This window comes from Pezoporus occidentalis, unplaced genomic scaffold, assembly GCF_034315485.1.
Source record: "Pezoporus occidentalis ecotype Australia unplaced genomic scaffold, CSIRO_AGI_Poc_V1 ctg44, whole genome shotgun sequence".
Classification (NCBI taxonomy): Eukaryota; Metazoa; Chordata; class Aves; order Psittaciformes; family Psittacidae; genus Pezoporus; species Pezoporus occidentalis.
This window is the reverse complement of record NW_026915769.1, coordinates 2,559,963-2,575,905: the sequence shown is the minus strand read 5'-3', so window position 1 is coordinate 2,575,905 and position 15,943 is coordinate 2,559,963. Positions and strand designations below refer to the sequence as shown.

Here is a 15,943-nt window from a genome sequence, read left to right as displayed (position 1 = left end):
CGCATTCCTCTCTGGTTTCAGCTTCAATCCACTTTGCCTTCCCTAGCTGCATCTTTGCCTGCCCAGGCAATACTTGCTGTGCCTTTCAGGTACACTATGTCAGCTTCCAACTTCATATATTCTTTTGTATTTGAGTTACTCAGGAGTTTCCTACTAATTTAAGATGGCCCCTTAGCTTGTTTGCTTCCTCTTTAGCACATTGGAAGAGAATGCTCCCATGATTTGATGAAGCTGTCCTTGAAGATCATCCAGCTCTCTTGGGCCCTTCTGCCTCCCAAGGCAATGCTTCACAGGGTCCCACCCACCTGTGTAAACAAAAATCCATTCTTCTGAAATCCAGGGTATTTGCTCTTTGCCTGCCTCACTCCTTAGGCTCTTAAGATGCAAGTTATGATCACTGGAACAAAAGGTGCCAGTGCCTGAACCTCCTCAATAAGTTCTTTAGCCATGAGTAGAAAGTTCAGCAGAGCACGGCCTCTATCTACCTGTCCAGCATTTTCAGCACAAACTTCCCCAGACATGCCTCTGCAAACCTCATGCAGTGCAAGGTCCTGCACCTGGGTCTGGTAAGCCTGAGCACAAATACAAGCTGGGCAGAGAATGGATTGAGAGCAACCCTGAGGAGAAAGACTTGGGAGGTTGTAGTGGTTTAAGCCCAGCTGGCAACCCAGAAACCACACAGCCATTTGTACATTCCCCTGCTTCCTCCCCTCACTCCCAGAGGGATGGGGAGGAGAATTGAAAGAATGTGACTCCCACCGGTTGAGATAAGAACAGTTCAGTAACTAAGGTATAACACAAACCCACTACTGCTACAACCAATAATAATAATGATAAGGGAAATAACAAGGGAATAGGATACAACCGCTCACCACCCACCAATCGATAGCCTGACCCAAGCAGTGATCTAGCCCTTCTGGGTAGCTGCCCCCAGTTTATATACTGGGCATGATGTGCTGTGGTATGGAATACGTCTTTGGCTAGTTTGGGTCAGGTGTCCTGTCTCTGCTCCCTCCTGGCTTCCCCTCCTCCCTGGCAGAGCATGAGACTCACAAAGTCCTTGGTCAGAGTAAGCATTACTGAGCAGCAACTAAAAACATCAGTGGTATCAGCGCTATTTCCAGGCCAAAAGTCAAAAACACAGCACTGCACCAGCTACTAAGACTGAGAAAAATGACTGCTACTACTGAACCCAGTACACTGCCCCATCCCTGGCAGTGTTCAGGGCCAGGCTGGATGGCGCTTTGAGCAGCCTAGTCTAGTGAGGGCTGTCACTGCCTGTGGCAGTGGGATTGGACCTACATGGTCTTTAAGGTGCCTTCCAACCCTAACCATTTTGTGATTCTGTGTTCCATAAATCCTCTTGACCGCTTGCATCTCATTATATTGACCTGTGGCAGTATGCTTAGCTCACTATGCTGAGCACAACCACTTGTCTTCCCAGCCTGTTCTTCCTAAAGAGCCTATATAAACCCATTATGGGGCTACGTGAGCTATTCCATCTGTTTTGTGTCATTCTAGTTACATCTTAGCTCTGCAGGTTCATGCCAATTAATCCTCTGTTTCATGTGTTTCATAGTCATGTACAAGCACTTCAGATGATGCTCTGGCTGCATCACTTCTGCAGGAAGAGCGAGAGCTTCCCTTGTTATCCTGTTGGGTGGGCACCACCCCCACTTCCTCAATTTCTTATTCCCTCTCTTTGGTTTCTGGTTTTCAATTACCAGTAAACATAGTTTAAAGCTTTCCTCACTAAGTTAGTAAACCTGTCGAATATGCTTGTGTCTCACTTTAGTAAGTAGATCTCATCTCTCACTAACCGGCCCTGCTACCCAAAGAACACCTCTTGGTTTAGAAGGCAAAATCCTGCTGGTGTTCCGGGAGTGCAACACATACCCCCTGTGACACTTCCTCTTGTCCTCAGACCTATAGTGCTGTAAAAAAAAACCAAATATTTTGGCCTTCAAGATGTTGGGCAGTGAAGGATGCACTGTGTTCCTTGGTAAGGTACTTCAACCTCTAATTTTCTTTACTATTAATAAAATTTAAGGAAAAACTACACCACAACTATACTCTGAATATGTCTTGCATAAGCTTCTTCTGCTGGATCTCAAGAAAACTTTATCTGCTAAATCAAAGAAACACATGACAGATTTTGTAGTCAAACGCTCAGGTCTGACCTGATGCCATGAAGTCTAGGGTTCTAGTCATCTTGAAAATACGAGACTGAACTAAGAGTTACAATGTGAAGGTAGGGTACAAATCTGTCATGCTCCACAACCACCTGTTTAGGCTTTTAAAAATAGTAACCTTTTTAACTGCCTCTTAGATATTTATGTTCATTATGTGCAGCCAGTGATCAAGCATATTTAGGGTTTATGCCTGAAATGCTCCTTTGTTTTGTATGCACAGGAGAAGCTCTTCTGTTTTCAGAATCCCTGATTGGATAGATCACAAAAATATCCATGAGCTGATGAGCCCTGACCCACTTCTTGTTTTCAAAAATAAGCACATCTCATAATCATCAACAATGGTATTTAAAATTGCATGTAGTTTGAGACAACCATTGGCTGTTGAATGACATCACTGTGATGCACACTCTCCCTTAGAGACATCACCTTCTGCTTGCTTTGCTCCATGGTGATATGCATGTTAGAGTTCCTCTTTCTGTCTGTCTTAATATAATAAACCTGGTATTCATTTCTGCTGCCTATCTTTTCCTATTGCAAGAAGGAGAAAGAAGCCTGCAACTCCCCCACACACCCACCTCCACAAATTCACAACTGGGCTCAGAACTGTGTGAAGAAAAAAACCTGGCAGGCTGCAATTCTGAATTTTAAAATCTTTATAAATCTCTTCCTTAATTCCTGTATAGAAAGGGGTTATGTGCTAAACATAAACTTTTCCAGACATTCTAAGAAGAGATACAGTCAGGGTGCTCATACTTAGGAAAAGAAAAACCCTATGAACTCATATGGTGATGGCAGATTACCAAATTATTTTTATCAGCCTGCATTTGAGACTGATTTAATCTGATTTTGAGTTGGAGTGCTGCTTTAGGAGACTTGGAGACAGGTGGCTTTAGAGGACATCTGACATCTCACTTTTGGCAGCGAGAGGATGGAGAAAGACTTTATTTTGGACTGTGCTACAGAACTAGCATCTAAGGGGATCTGCTTTTGGATTAAGTGATGCTCATTCAGGTCTGCAGTTCATCTGAATGTATATGGAGCTTGGAATAAGTTGATCAGTAGGCAGCCACTTTGAAACCCATTATTACTTGTTTCTCAGACACATCAATGATGACAACTGACTTGATAACAGGTAATATTATTTATAGTCCTTCTTGTAGATATAAAAAATTGCTTATCATTAATTTGGCACTTAGTTAAGGCACTAATATTTTCTTATACTTCAATATTTGGCAGCATGTTTTCCCTTTCAGTTCAACAATTCTTTAATGTGTGATACTGTTAGCTAAAGCTTGTTGCTGAAGAGAAGCCTTTTGACAGAATTTTGGAGTTTGCACTGAAACAAAATAGGGTTTGAGGTGTTATTCCAGTGTTTTTTCTTGAAAGCTTTAATACATGCCAAAAAAAAATAATCAAAGTTGTAAGAGATATACAGGAACGTTACTGGTGTTCAGTTACAGATCTGTTTTTTTTTAACCTGACTAGTAAATTAATCTAGATTTCTCTGTCAGGAAGCCGTCTGCATGGTCTCAAATGACAAATATTATTTCTGAAAAGACAGCGAAAGCAAGTGACACTTCTCTAGGATTTCTGCTGTGGTTTTAATCCACATAATAATCATACTATATATATTTAAGGAACTACTGCTAATTAAAGATGTACTCTTCAGAAAACAACTCTAATTATGATATGGGAAGTGAGAAATTTGTGAGCTGACAAAAAAATAAGAGTGCCGGAAGGTTAGATTTTATAAAAGAATATTCAACATAGAGCTTTAACACCTGGAAGACCAGTAGTATTTAGATTGACAACAAAATGAATGCATAGGCAAATGCAAATGAGAACTTCCAGTCCTCAGACATATACCATGGTGTCAGCCAGGAAGTTGATTTTCCTCAGCATGCTGAAAAGGAGGATGGGCAAGCTGTGGGCAAGAGGAAATCGGTACCTCTTCTATGTCACCTTACAGTGTTTCATGGAAATCAGATCAATGTTTTCCCAGTTTTTGAAGGGAGTTGTATTTGCAGGTGATGACTATATCCTGCATGAACTTTGTAAACTGGCGCAATTATTCTAATAAACCTTTGTCATGGTTGATGGAAAAGATTCACTTAATGCTTTAGAAGCTTCATCTTATGGCATATGGACATACCCAAATGTTAATTACTGTCTAAATAGATTCACTGCCTAACCTACATAAAGGATTTTTAAGGCAAAAGCACTACTTTTGATCTGGAGTTCCTTGTGAAAGCACAGAGTTAAAGTACTTGGGGCATCCAAGATTATTTCTGTGCCTAGGGTGCAAATGTGTTATGCTTTTTCTCTGCTGAATTTCTCACTAAAATGATGATGGCCAGAATCAATGGCAAGTAGTTCTAACTGATGTTTGAACTACCTGGCTCTGAAAATGAATAAGAGAAAAATCATTGTTCTGGCAGCTGCATTAGCAAGCAAACTCACAGTATGGATTCATTATGTTTTCTGCACTTTTCAGAGTATAAAGTTAAGGCATGGCCATTATGAAAATGGCTTTATGCTTTGAGCTCCAGACAACTCCAGAACATGGGGTGCATTAATGATGTGGCCCCTGTGCAGCTGTAAAGGATCAGCTAAATATGAAATCTGCATCCCATACTGCCTCCTGTGAAGCTGTGTAGTTCCCTTGTTAATATATTTATGGTAGGGCATGAGCCAAGGTTGAAGTATGTTAGTAGTAGGAGGTAAGTTTCTCAGAAAGTAGAATACAGTACTGAGAATCTCTGGCTTGTCCTAAACATCTTAGAGGTCTGCAAGAATGATGTTGAACCCAGTCAGTAGAGCAAAATTCAACAGCTCCTTACCTGAAGTCACAGCTCATCTCAACTGCGAGGTTCTTCTTCCTCAAAAAGGCTTTACTTTGTGTCTCTGTATATCTAGTACTTGCCCTCACTAGGTAAGGTGTTTAAACAATTTAAAGCATGTTGAAATACTGCAGTAATGGCAGAAAAAAAGAAATTCCCTTCTCCATGGCTTTCTGCCATGTCAGCTGAGCAGATTGAATTGTGCCAGCTTCGAGGGTGGTGTTTCCTCCTGCTCATTCTCTGAGTCAGTGGCAGACAGGCCTGGCCAGGACTGGCATGTGCGGATGCAGTGGAGAATGATGAGCTTCCACAGGCCTCACGGGAGAGTCAAAGAAAAGCAGGTAAGTCATCTATTTAATGCTGCAATAAGTGTTTAGTTGGTGACATGTAAGTTAGCTCTGTATGAAAAAAATATTTATGATTTAAAAGGTATTTTCCCTTTCTGTGTGGGTGTTAGCCTCTTTTTGTGTGTGTGTAGATGAAATAATCTGGTAGTTTATACTGAAAGAAAATTGTCTTGCACAACTCAGCCATCTAGAAAATAATATTCTTGAATCATGATGCTATTTGGATTGAATCCTTTCTTGTGCTTAATGGTCTGTCTTCTTATTAGTGAGTGATATAATCCCCAAACTCCCCTTCAGCAAGTAGTGTAAACAAGCACCTAAACATTGAAGCTGTGACTGACCAAAAATAGTGCAGAGTGCTGGCAACTGGATTTAAAAAGGATTGATCAAAGAATGTATGTGCAAAAATTGAGATGGAGAATAGAGTATCCAGGGTTTTCCAGTTAGCTTTAGGACTGGAGGCTGGATATGTCACTGCAGGTCTTGAAAATGAGCAGTTTGTCAGCCAACTGTATATGGATTCCGCTAAACCAGGGGTCAGTCTGGGATAGGTGCTTTAGGATAAGAGGGCAAATCTTCCTAACCATAGGAAAAAAGACTATTCGCCTGGTTTTAGTAAAATCCAGTTGATGGCTACTGGTTATAAGGATTTTCTAAAGCAAGTATTTTGTCCATGTTCCCTAAAAAAACACTCATGATTAAGTAAATCTTTTAAAATCAGTTGTGTATGTGACTGTAATATACATAAGTGATTTCACTTCCACTTATCTCCATGAATTTTTCTATAACTACCTGATATTGTGCTGAGGGAGGATGTAAGAGTTATTGCTATGCATTGCTCATAGTTTCAGAAGCCTGATTTAAGAACCATGACACCATTACGTTAGTAATTGCCCAAATAACATACTAATAACCATTACAGTTACTGCAGGAGGGGATTTCTTCACTGCAATATAATGAAATGTAGAGCTGCAGGGAAGTATTTTAAAACTAGGAGATGTGATACACTGGTGATGCAATAGATATTTCTTGGAAGGAATTTATGGTTGTTTTACATAGTGATCTTTTTTCTGCTATCATGGTGGGTGCTGCTACCATTTTGAGATTAAATAAAAGCTTAAGAGCAAGTTAATTTATTTCTGCTTATGTTGGTCTTCAGTGGTCTTCTAGATGATGAGCTGTTCTGAGTATCTTTTGCTTTGCTAACTTCTAGAAGTATCCATACAGCACAGGACACTAGTCTTTTCAGTCTAGTGTTTGGTCTGTTGCTTTGTCTGGATTATAATATGACCGATATTTTAGGAACTGGCCTGTGAACAAGGACAGAGAGATCTGTGTAGGCTTCTGCCAAGAAATGCTGGACCCAGTGCCTTGGAAGAACTGTACAAAGCCAGCACCTGTAAAACGTTAACATTTCATATGCATACTGTTTTTCTGAAGTCAAACAGGACTAAAAATATGTGCTGAAAGCGTGCAGGCTTCTATCAAAAGAAAATAAGTTGGTCTAGCTAATAATTATTAGATGAAACCATGTATTAAAGTAACATCTCAGCTAGTTAAACATTGGGGTCATACTATCCTCACAGAAATCAAAGTATCTTTGATTTTTTTTTTTAAGTTTTAAAGAACTTAATATCTAGAAAGAAGAGTCTTCAAAAAAGATACAAGGATCCCGTAAGTCTAACCAACAGGTCTGTTGTGATCTGACTGGTATCACAGTACTTTGCAGACAAAGATATAAGGCATCTGAAGAGGAGGAGGAACTAACATATTTTGAGTATATCTTTACCCCTGTGTTCTCTGGGTGTCACAGTGCTTTTATAGAATTTAAGTAGATATGGAACTGGGTAGTAGCAGGCAGTTCAATGTCATTTACTATATATTTCAGGTAGGAAGTACGTATTATGTGGAACTTCATCTCTGATTATCCATTAGAACAAAAGGACTTTTTCCCCTTCATGGACTTGCCTTTTTGGCAAGGGAATCTGCCTGAGTCTCTTTGAAACTATCTTTGACATAAGCATAGCAATCTTTACTATATTTAAGTAGAAGAAGTGGCAACAAGATTGATCTTGGTAAGGCAGTATGAACCACAGGGGATTTGGTGTACATTCTCCAAGCTGATTTCTGACTTTGTCTCATCTCCCTGAGTTCCTAAATTTAGACTGTGAAATACATACTTGGAAGCAGAAATTAATATTAATGGTTGTTTTTCAGAGTATTTGCATATGAAGGTCTCTTTGATGGTACTCAGTGCCACTCTGTACCATTAGATAGAGGCTGTCTTTCAGGTATTTGAGTGCAAAATTTGAGCTATGAGTGTAATTGGTCTAAATTTTTAGTGACTAAGGGAAAAAAAAATACTTAGAAAATGTTGAATTCTTAACTACACAAAAGAAGTATTTTGAAGATCACTAATATATGTGAAAGCTTTGAGAAATCAATACAAGCAGATGAAGAACAGAACTCTGCTTCAGGTTTGTGTCCTATAGGCTTAGCAGAAAATAGACATCCTTCAGGAGCAAAGAAACTGCAGAGTCCCTTTTCAATGTATAGCTCTCTTCAACTGGTTTTCTAAGAGCTACTGGAAATGAAAAGGAGCCTGACTGCGTGGACCCACTGAGAATGGAAGCTCAGAGCAAATGAGGGAGCTGGAAACGTTTGCAGATTTCAGGCCCCACCAGTATAAGACATATTTGGATAACGAGGAACTGAGTGTCATATATAAGGGAGGGAAGCAGATGGAAGATGCACATTTATGGGAAGTGACTGAGTAGCATTTGTAGAATAGGCATGGAAAATGGTTAACAGAACAAATATATGAAAGATTAAATATAGAAAGGAGATGAGATTAATGTACTGAAAACTAGCTGCAAATGATGCGATCTGCTCTGGACAGGCTGTTCTCTTTTCTCTGTTCTTGTATCATCCCCATCGTATCTAGGCACTTAACTGACAGATGAGTCACTGTGTCTTTGTGCTGCAGCTTGTTCCTCCATTAAATAAAGGTAATTATTTCCACTCACAGAGTTATGCTGAAAAGGATTTACCTGTAAAGTGTTTTCAAGATACACTAACATTCACAAACCATCTAAAACCTGGGTTTTAATTGTGGAGCTGAAGATAAACATGTTTTTACAGCAACAGAAATGCCCAACTACAGTAATTCTAGCCTTTAATAAATTATTTTTTATGTTCCTGATACCCAAGATGATGAAGAACACTGCTTAAACTGGTTAGGACACAATAATACCATTGATTTCACACTTACTTCACAGTGGGGCTCGAAAATATTGCTGTTTGGGAATCAGCTTGCTTTGTTTTCAGGGTAGCTTTCTGTGTGTTTCAAAGAGCCTATTTCTTAAGATTGAATATAATATCATATATCAGCTAAACCTTGCTGTGAATTGTAAACAGTGAAGTAAAATGATTCTAGGCAAAATATGAGTTCTAGACGTGCAGCCACAATACAGCTCCTCTCTTAACATTTATGATAGCATAATGGGAATAAAATTTTACAATTTAATCCTGTATATTATTGCAGAGCTTACACAACAGTCTCAAATGTTACAAACATAAGATGTCATCGTTGGCAGGTTTGTGACTATGTGGTCATCACAATCTGATCAAACTTCTTTTTTCTTACAAATCCTACACTGTTGCCTTTAAGCTCTACTTTCCTTGGAAATCACATTCAAACCCACTTTAATTAGCTCTAAACAAAGCAGCAACTGTTCGTCTAATGATCCCATAACCATTATAACAAAAATTGTTTTCTAGGTGTATTCAGCAAGGAGGGGAACCTACTAGCTGTAAGTAACTAAGGTCTTTCAGACAATTTAAAATCATTTAAATTCCAAATTAATGTGTAATCTGAAAGTTGACACCGACTACCTGCAAATGTGGTCATGCAGCATGAAATCAAAAGCTTAGAATTTGGTAAGAGTTACTTGAAGGTATGCCCTGAGAAGTATTATCTGTAAAGTACTTTGCTATTCACAGCACCCAAGTGGTGGTTATACCTCTTAAGAGATGCTCTAATTAACAAAACTTTAAAGTGGATATTAAATAGTGCTGTCAGTGATTAAATGTGCCCAGTGGAAAAGTATAACAAAATAGTTAGGATCCTGGTGCTTAAAAGGAGGTGATAAGTCTTTGCTGTATTTGGCCTGTATTGGACCACATTCCTACGAGCAAAAAACTGAAGAATAACTTAATGAAAGTTGTTTTATACCATGTTTTAGATCCTTTCTATTGTGTTGTGACACTGTATATGGGCATTCATAAAACATGGTTCAGGCAAGTAATTATTCAAAAGTCCAAATTATATTATGTCTTACTGGAAAGAAAGTTGCACAGTTGGAGTTTCTGGCAGAAAAGATTTCTCCACAGCACTTGGCCCATGGTTGTATCAGATCTCATGGTGATTAATCTCAACTTTATTGTCATATTGATGCTCTCATTGGGGCAGAAGATGGGGGGGAGAGAGTGATAGACTCTCTAAATTCACTAAATCTCTAGATTCACTAAATCTAGAGCTATTCTGATAAGTATGATTTTTATTAATCTTGTCTATGTTTGTTTTTAACCTGAACAAAGTGACTGTAATAAGTTTATTCTGGCAAAGCAAAGGATGGTCTTTAATGTAGTTGGAGATGATAAAAAAAAATGAAGTGGATATCTTTAACATATGTCTACAGCTGGCCTCATATAGCTGGTTACTATTCAAAACAAATGCAACATCAATGTAATTGAATAGGACTGCATGAAGAAACTCTTCCCTTAAAAGCCAAATAAAACACAGTACAATGGCTTTAAAGACTGTGTGAAAGCACAGTGACTGTAAATGAAGTTGTCTGAAGCTTATGACCTTTATGATATAAAGACACTCCCTTTCTAGTATTGCTTCCCGTTCTCTGAGTTGTATGTCTACCAGTTTCTTCTTTCCCAGGTAGCTTGACATGCAATTCTTAATTCTTTCAATTGATACAGAATTAAAATTCTTTCTTGATGTTGTCCCATATTGCTATCACTTCTGAAAAAAAAAAAAGCTACCATGGTGCTGACAGTGCCATTTCCAATCTATTGCTGCCCTTTATCAGAGACCAAGTGACAGTAATAAAAACAAATGTCAGATTTGGACACAGAGCACTTAGTTTAAATTGCTTTGAAGCCTTGTTCCTCTTGATGCTCACACAACGAATTTCCTGGCACTGATAGGTTCTGCTCCTGATTGTTCCTCCTCCCTGGATGTGAAGAAAGCAGCCAGGGGTGGTGGTCTGCAGGGGCTCCACATGCTCTAATGTGGGGTTGAAGTCTGTGCACCAAACCTGTGACCATGAACATGGACTTAGAAATGAAATGGGGAATGGAGGAGAGGGGGAGAAGAAGGGAAGGGATAGTAGGGATAGTGAAACTTTTTTCCTTCCTCTTGCCTGAAAGGGAGGGATAAGGAATTTTTTTTTGTTTTTGGTGTCTGCAGAGAACTTTTTAAAAAACAGCCACTGCAAACTTAAACAAATGGAAAAACACCACAAAAACAAATTACAAACCAAAAAGACACAGCTGTTAGGATGTGAGATTCCTAAAAGTACTTAAAGCAAGCTCAGATATCCATCACTAGGGTGGATTATTAGCAGCTGCTGCTAAATATCTTTATTTTAATGTTAATGTACAAACATCTTGTTGAGGGGAGAACTATCTTTCTAGACCTAATGCTAAGTCTTCTAAGATTCCTTAATCTTGCTAGATACTTAGATTTTCAGTTCTCTGTACATTTTTAAAGGTGGTCTGAGTAATAATTCTGAAGAAATTTGTATTTCAAATTGCTTCTCATTTTATTATAGTGTTGCTAGTTTAGAGCCTTTTTGATACTGCTTTTCTTTTAAGATTTCTTGTTAATCAGATGTCATTACCAGTCAGGTAATTCGTTCGCTCACTTCCCCCCCTTTCTTGCCCTCCCCCTGCTCCCGGAGGGACGGAGAGGAGAATTGAAAAGAATGCAACTCCCACGGGTTGAGATAAGAACAGTTTAGTAACTAAGGTATAACACAAATCACTACTGCTACCACCAATGATGATAATGATAAAGGAAATAACAAGGGAAGAGAATACATCATCTCACCACCAGCCGACTAGGGTACCCAGATTACCTCCTCCAACCCTGCAGTCTGCTTCCGGCTAACTCCCAGTCACATCCTGGGCATGACGTGCTGTGGTATGGAATACCTCTTTGTTCAGTTTGGGTCAGGTGTCCTGTCTCTGCTTCCTCCTGGCTTCCCCTCCTCCCTGGCAGAGCATGAGGCTCACAAAGTCCTTGGCCAAACCAAAACATCACCTATCAGCCTGTTCCCAAGCTGAAAGTCAAAACACTGCACTGCACCAGCTACCAAGAAGGAGAAAAATGACTGCTACTGCTGAACCCAGGACATTATCCACCCCTTATTCCATACCATTCACGTCATGCTCAGATCTTTTCAATATACCATCACTCTTATCTCAGTGCACTCTTATCTTAGTGCATGGACCAGTCCCTGCTGAGTCCATCTGGTCCATGATGTCAGGCTCCATCTCTTGTAACAGTCTTCCAGAGCAGGAGAGACTGTGTGCAGTGTTCACACTCGTGAATATCCTGGGCAACAGTGTCCATTGCTAAGTTTCATGAGGCCATCTCTATGTTGCATCTCTGCTCTGATGGCCTGAAGTGCCATGGGCCCACCAGGCTTAAAATAATTCACTGTCCCCTTAAGCAGTTTCTGCAGCTTGTTGGTGGGGACTCCATGCAGCTGCCTTCCATCTCCGCTTCCAAAGCACTGGAGGGGCCCAGTGGACTAGATTTTGCCCATACTGTCACACACACCCTGCCACTCCCGGCTGTCCAGCCCTGGGGAAAACCTCTTGGTCACCCTGTATTGTCGTCTAACCCCAGACAAGACCCAAACCAGACTCTGCTTAACTTTTGAGATCAGACAGAATGGTTGTGGGTAGAACACAGCCTGTGTGTGTGCCAACATGCTGATCCCCATCACAATCAGCAGGCAGGTCCCAAGGACACCCAAAGGCCATTCAAAACCTTCAGAACTCTCAGTTGATGCTGCTGTGCTTGTCACTGGGGCTGGTGTAGCTGCCGTACTTGTCACTGGGGCTGGCGTAGCTGCTGTACTTGTCACTGGGGCTGGTGTAGCTGCTGTGCTTGCCGGCTCTCCCACTGCCAGCTTCTCTTTTCCTGAGTCCAGCTCTTCCTCCTCTGCCTTGCTGGGAAATGCTGCGTGGTCTCCTGCATCCTCCTGGGGCTCGGTGGGCGGCTGCCGGGGATTAAAATCACAAACTCACCATAATTCCAGCATGCAAATTCCTTTTAGAGAAAAAAATGACTGGTTTACTTGAGTGTTCAGGATTTGAGGCAGATAAAGCTCATTCCACTGATTTCAGGCGTCAATAGTTCAGGCCTGGCCTGCAGAGGTATGGTTGGTTATCCAGAGATTTTTTTATATCTCCTAACAGCATGAAAATAGAAATTATACATCCAAGTTTATCTCTTAAAATTATTAATTTAGTTCTGGAGATGTTGAAACTTTTTTCTTGTTACTTGGGTTGCCTTTCTTAGCCTGTGTAATGCTCCACAAACCCATTGTGATGGGAAATGATGCTATTGCTCACATGCCTTTAAAAATGCTATTCCTTTTAACATTGTAATTTCTAGAATTCTCGCTTTCTACAGAAAAACCAGTTTGGGGAATCTTGCAAGTCATGAGAATATGCTCTTCTGTGACTATGGAGTCACTGAACCTAATTCTGTTTATAACAACTTAACAAGCTCAGCTCTGAGGAGACATTCCACATCCTCTTCCCTCTGCTTTAAATAGGACATTTCTTAAGCAAAATCACATCTGCTTTCATGGTGAATGCTTCATGAAGGTAGGATTTCCCTTCCACATCTCTTCTACAGAGACATTTTCCATCTACAGTGATGTCTTTATGTCTTCCAAAAGAATATGAGCTTTGGATCACTACATTAATCTAGCTCTGAAACTTGGTCTTGGCACTGGGCTATTTTTCCATTTATTATTTTTACTCAGGACAAATGGAGCTTGTATTTGCACTCTAATTCTAGCAGGGTTGGGAGGGAAAATCCACGAAGAGCCTTAATGTGGTCATTAGTGTATCTTGCTCTCATTTTTGACTTTTTTCATATCCTCAACATTTTTATCTTTTGCTTCCTATGCGTATGTGCATGTGCTAGCTCTAAACCATTAAATCAGACCTCAAATGTCATCTTACCAACTTAGGGAGGAAAGAATCCTGCCCATCAATATAGAAAGTGAATCCTTGTATGCTACATAATAAAAGTTAGAATAGCAGGCTGTATCTGAAGAAATGTGAAGCAAATGTGGCACTCAGCTTTTTTGCTCAGACACTCAGCTGTGTCTTTTAGACTGACTCTTTCATCAATCAAATGAGGCTTTTATGGGTATTAGCAGGAGATGTGTATCTGTTAAGCCATGAACAGTCACTTGATTTGTGTATACATGATTTTATTACTTAAATACTGCATCCTTTATGAACAAGTATGGTAGCAGATAATTTTGGTCCTGGTATTGCAAGTTGCATATAAATGACATCAGTAGTATAGCCTGGCTCAATTAAGCAGGATCATTCTTCAGAAATTAATGAACTTTTAACTATAGTGATGCTGGGTGTTCCTCTGAATTACATTTTCTCATATTATATAACAACATAGAGCAAAGCTGTTGAAACACAGACAGCCTAGAACAATGGTCTTAGCTTGCTAAAAGCTAACTTTTTCAATCTCATTTTTTTTAAACAAATCATCTTTCATCTCTTTTCCGTTGCTTCTTGACTCTTTTACAGGACTCATATTTAAAATGAAGGACATTTTAGTCTATATGCTAAAAAGTAGAGCAGTTTGAAATTAAATAGTCCAAGCCATTTAATTCCAGAGTTGGGGAACGTGAATTGGTTAAAAAAAAATCCCCCCTCCTTGCTAACTAATGAAAGTTCTTTAACATTTCAGTAAATATTGTGTAGCACTCTAATTTTTACAAGCTCTTCATGTACATAGCTCCACTTTAACATAAAAAAACTCAATTTGTTTACCTCCTTTTGCTCATTCATTAGTGTGGCATCTCTTTGAGGGGAGGTTGTGGGGGAAAAGTACTGTGCATAAGGAGGGTACCTACTGGGATTGAGTTATAATTACCTTTTCCTTGGGCCTGGATTTCCTGTCAAAACTCACACAGGTCTTAAAGTACATGAGGTACTGTGGCACAGTGGACTTAATAGATCTAGGAGCAACCATTATAATTTTTACTTAAAGTAAGAATTTACATATTGAAAGGAATACTTTCCAACCTCAGACCAAACACTGAATGGGGCAAGACTGAAACCCAACTTCTTTCTCCAAGAGTTAGTGACTAGGCATTAGTGAAAGAACATGACTTCAGAATTAGATGGGTAAACCCGTTACCAGCAAGGTAATAGAGGCACCTTCAAACTGCTGCTCTCTCCAGTGAGCAGCATGTTAGAAATGCCTTTCCCAGGTGGAATACCACCTGTAAGAAAATTATAGTAGCTGCTCTCTAACTGATATTTGCTAGTAATGCGTGTTCACAGAAAAACTATAGGAAAACATACCAGTGCATATCGCCCTCACTAAAATGAACTGTTGCTACATTTTAATTTGACTCATGAAAGTTGATAAATATACTCAAATGCATCTGTGATTATTTATGGCATAATTGTTTCCTGAAAAATGTAGTTTCTTCCCATTTGAAGAAGCTGATGGCTGTTTCATACATGTTTTTGAGAGCAAGTTGAATGGGATTTTTAGCTAGAAAGAAACTTCTTGGCATAATGCATTTAATTTTTTTTTCTTTCATTTCCAGTGCAACAGTTCTTTTTTCCCCATTGGTTTAGTGCATTTCCGTAGAGTAATATTCACACTTCAGTTCTTGGGAGTTTTGCTTCTCTAGCCTTTATTTGTCTGACCTGACACCATGCTTTCAGTAAGCTAGTATTTCATATTCTTATCAAAAACAATTTTGACATAATAGCTAAACTTTAACTAGTAATATTTCACTTTGTTTAGCTGACTGGGGGGTCCAATGTGGAACAGTACTGTGGTAAAACATGAAAAGTTCAGTAGTTAATTCATAAAGCTCTTGAATAATTCATTGCAGATATGCCATTTAAACTCACAGTTAAGTTGTTAATAACAATGAGTAGTTCATTCCCAAGACCACTGTTACTCTGTGTCCAATATAAAATACAAGTAGGAAAAACTCAATAAGGAGTCATGTTTAATCTGTAAAACTTCTCCTATTGTAAAATGATTTTTTTCTTATTTTTTATTCTTTTTTCACGCTTGCTGTTTACGAATTGCTATTGCTTTCACCATCCCACATGGCTAAGTAACTGAAAAAAGGCATTTAGCTGAAGGATATTCACAATATTTAATTGCAAAAAGCAGTACTATGTTAAATGTCTTCCCCACGCTCTTGCTGTTTCTCCTTGAATAAGCTTTTCTAAAATAGTATGAGCATAA

General features: G+C 39.3%; 1 long non-coding RNA gene across 1 annotated transcript in view; it reads left to right on the top strand.

Annotated features, from left to right (window-relative positions):
• Positions 1 to 13,670, top strand: part of LOC134172038 (uncharacterized) — a 33,371-nt gene extending 19,701 nt beyond the window's left edge. The window contains exons 2-3 of the long non-coding RNA XR_009967808.1: positions 8,324 to 8,387; positions 13,100 to 13,670. This is a non-coding gene — a long non-coding RNA (uncharacterized LOC134172038). The remainder of the gene's footprint in view (positions 1 to 8,323; positions 8,388 to 13,099) is intronic.
• The last annotated feature ends 2,273 nt before the right edge of the window (positions 13,671 to 15,943 follow it).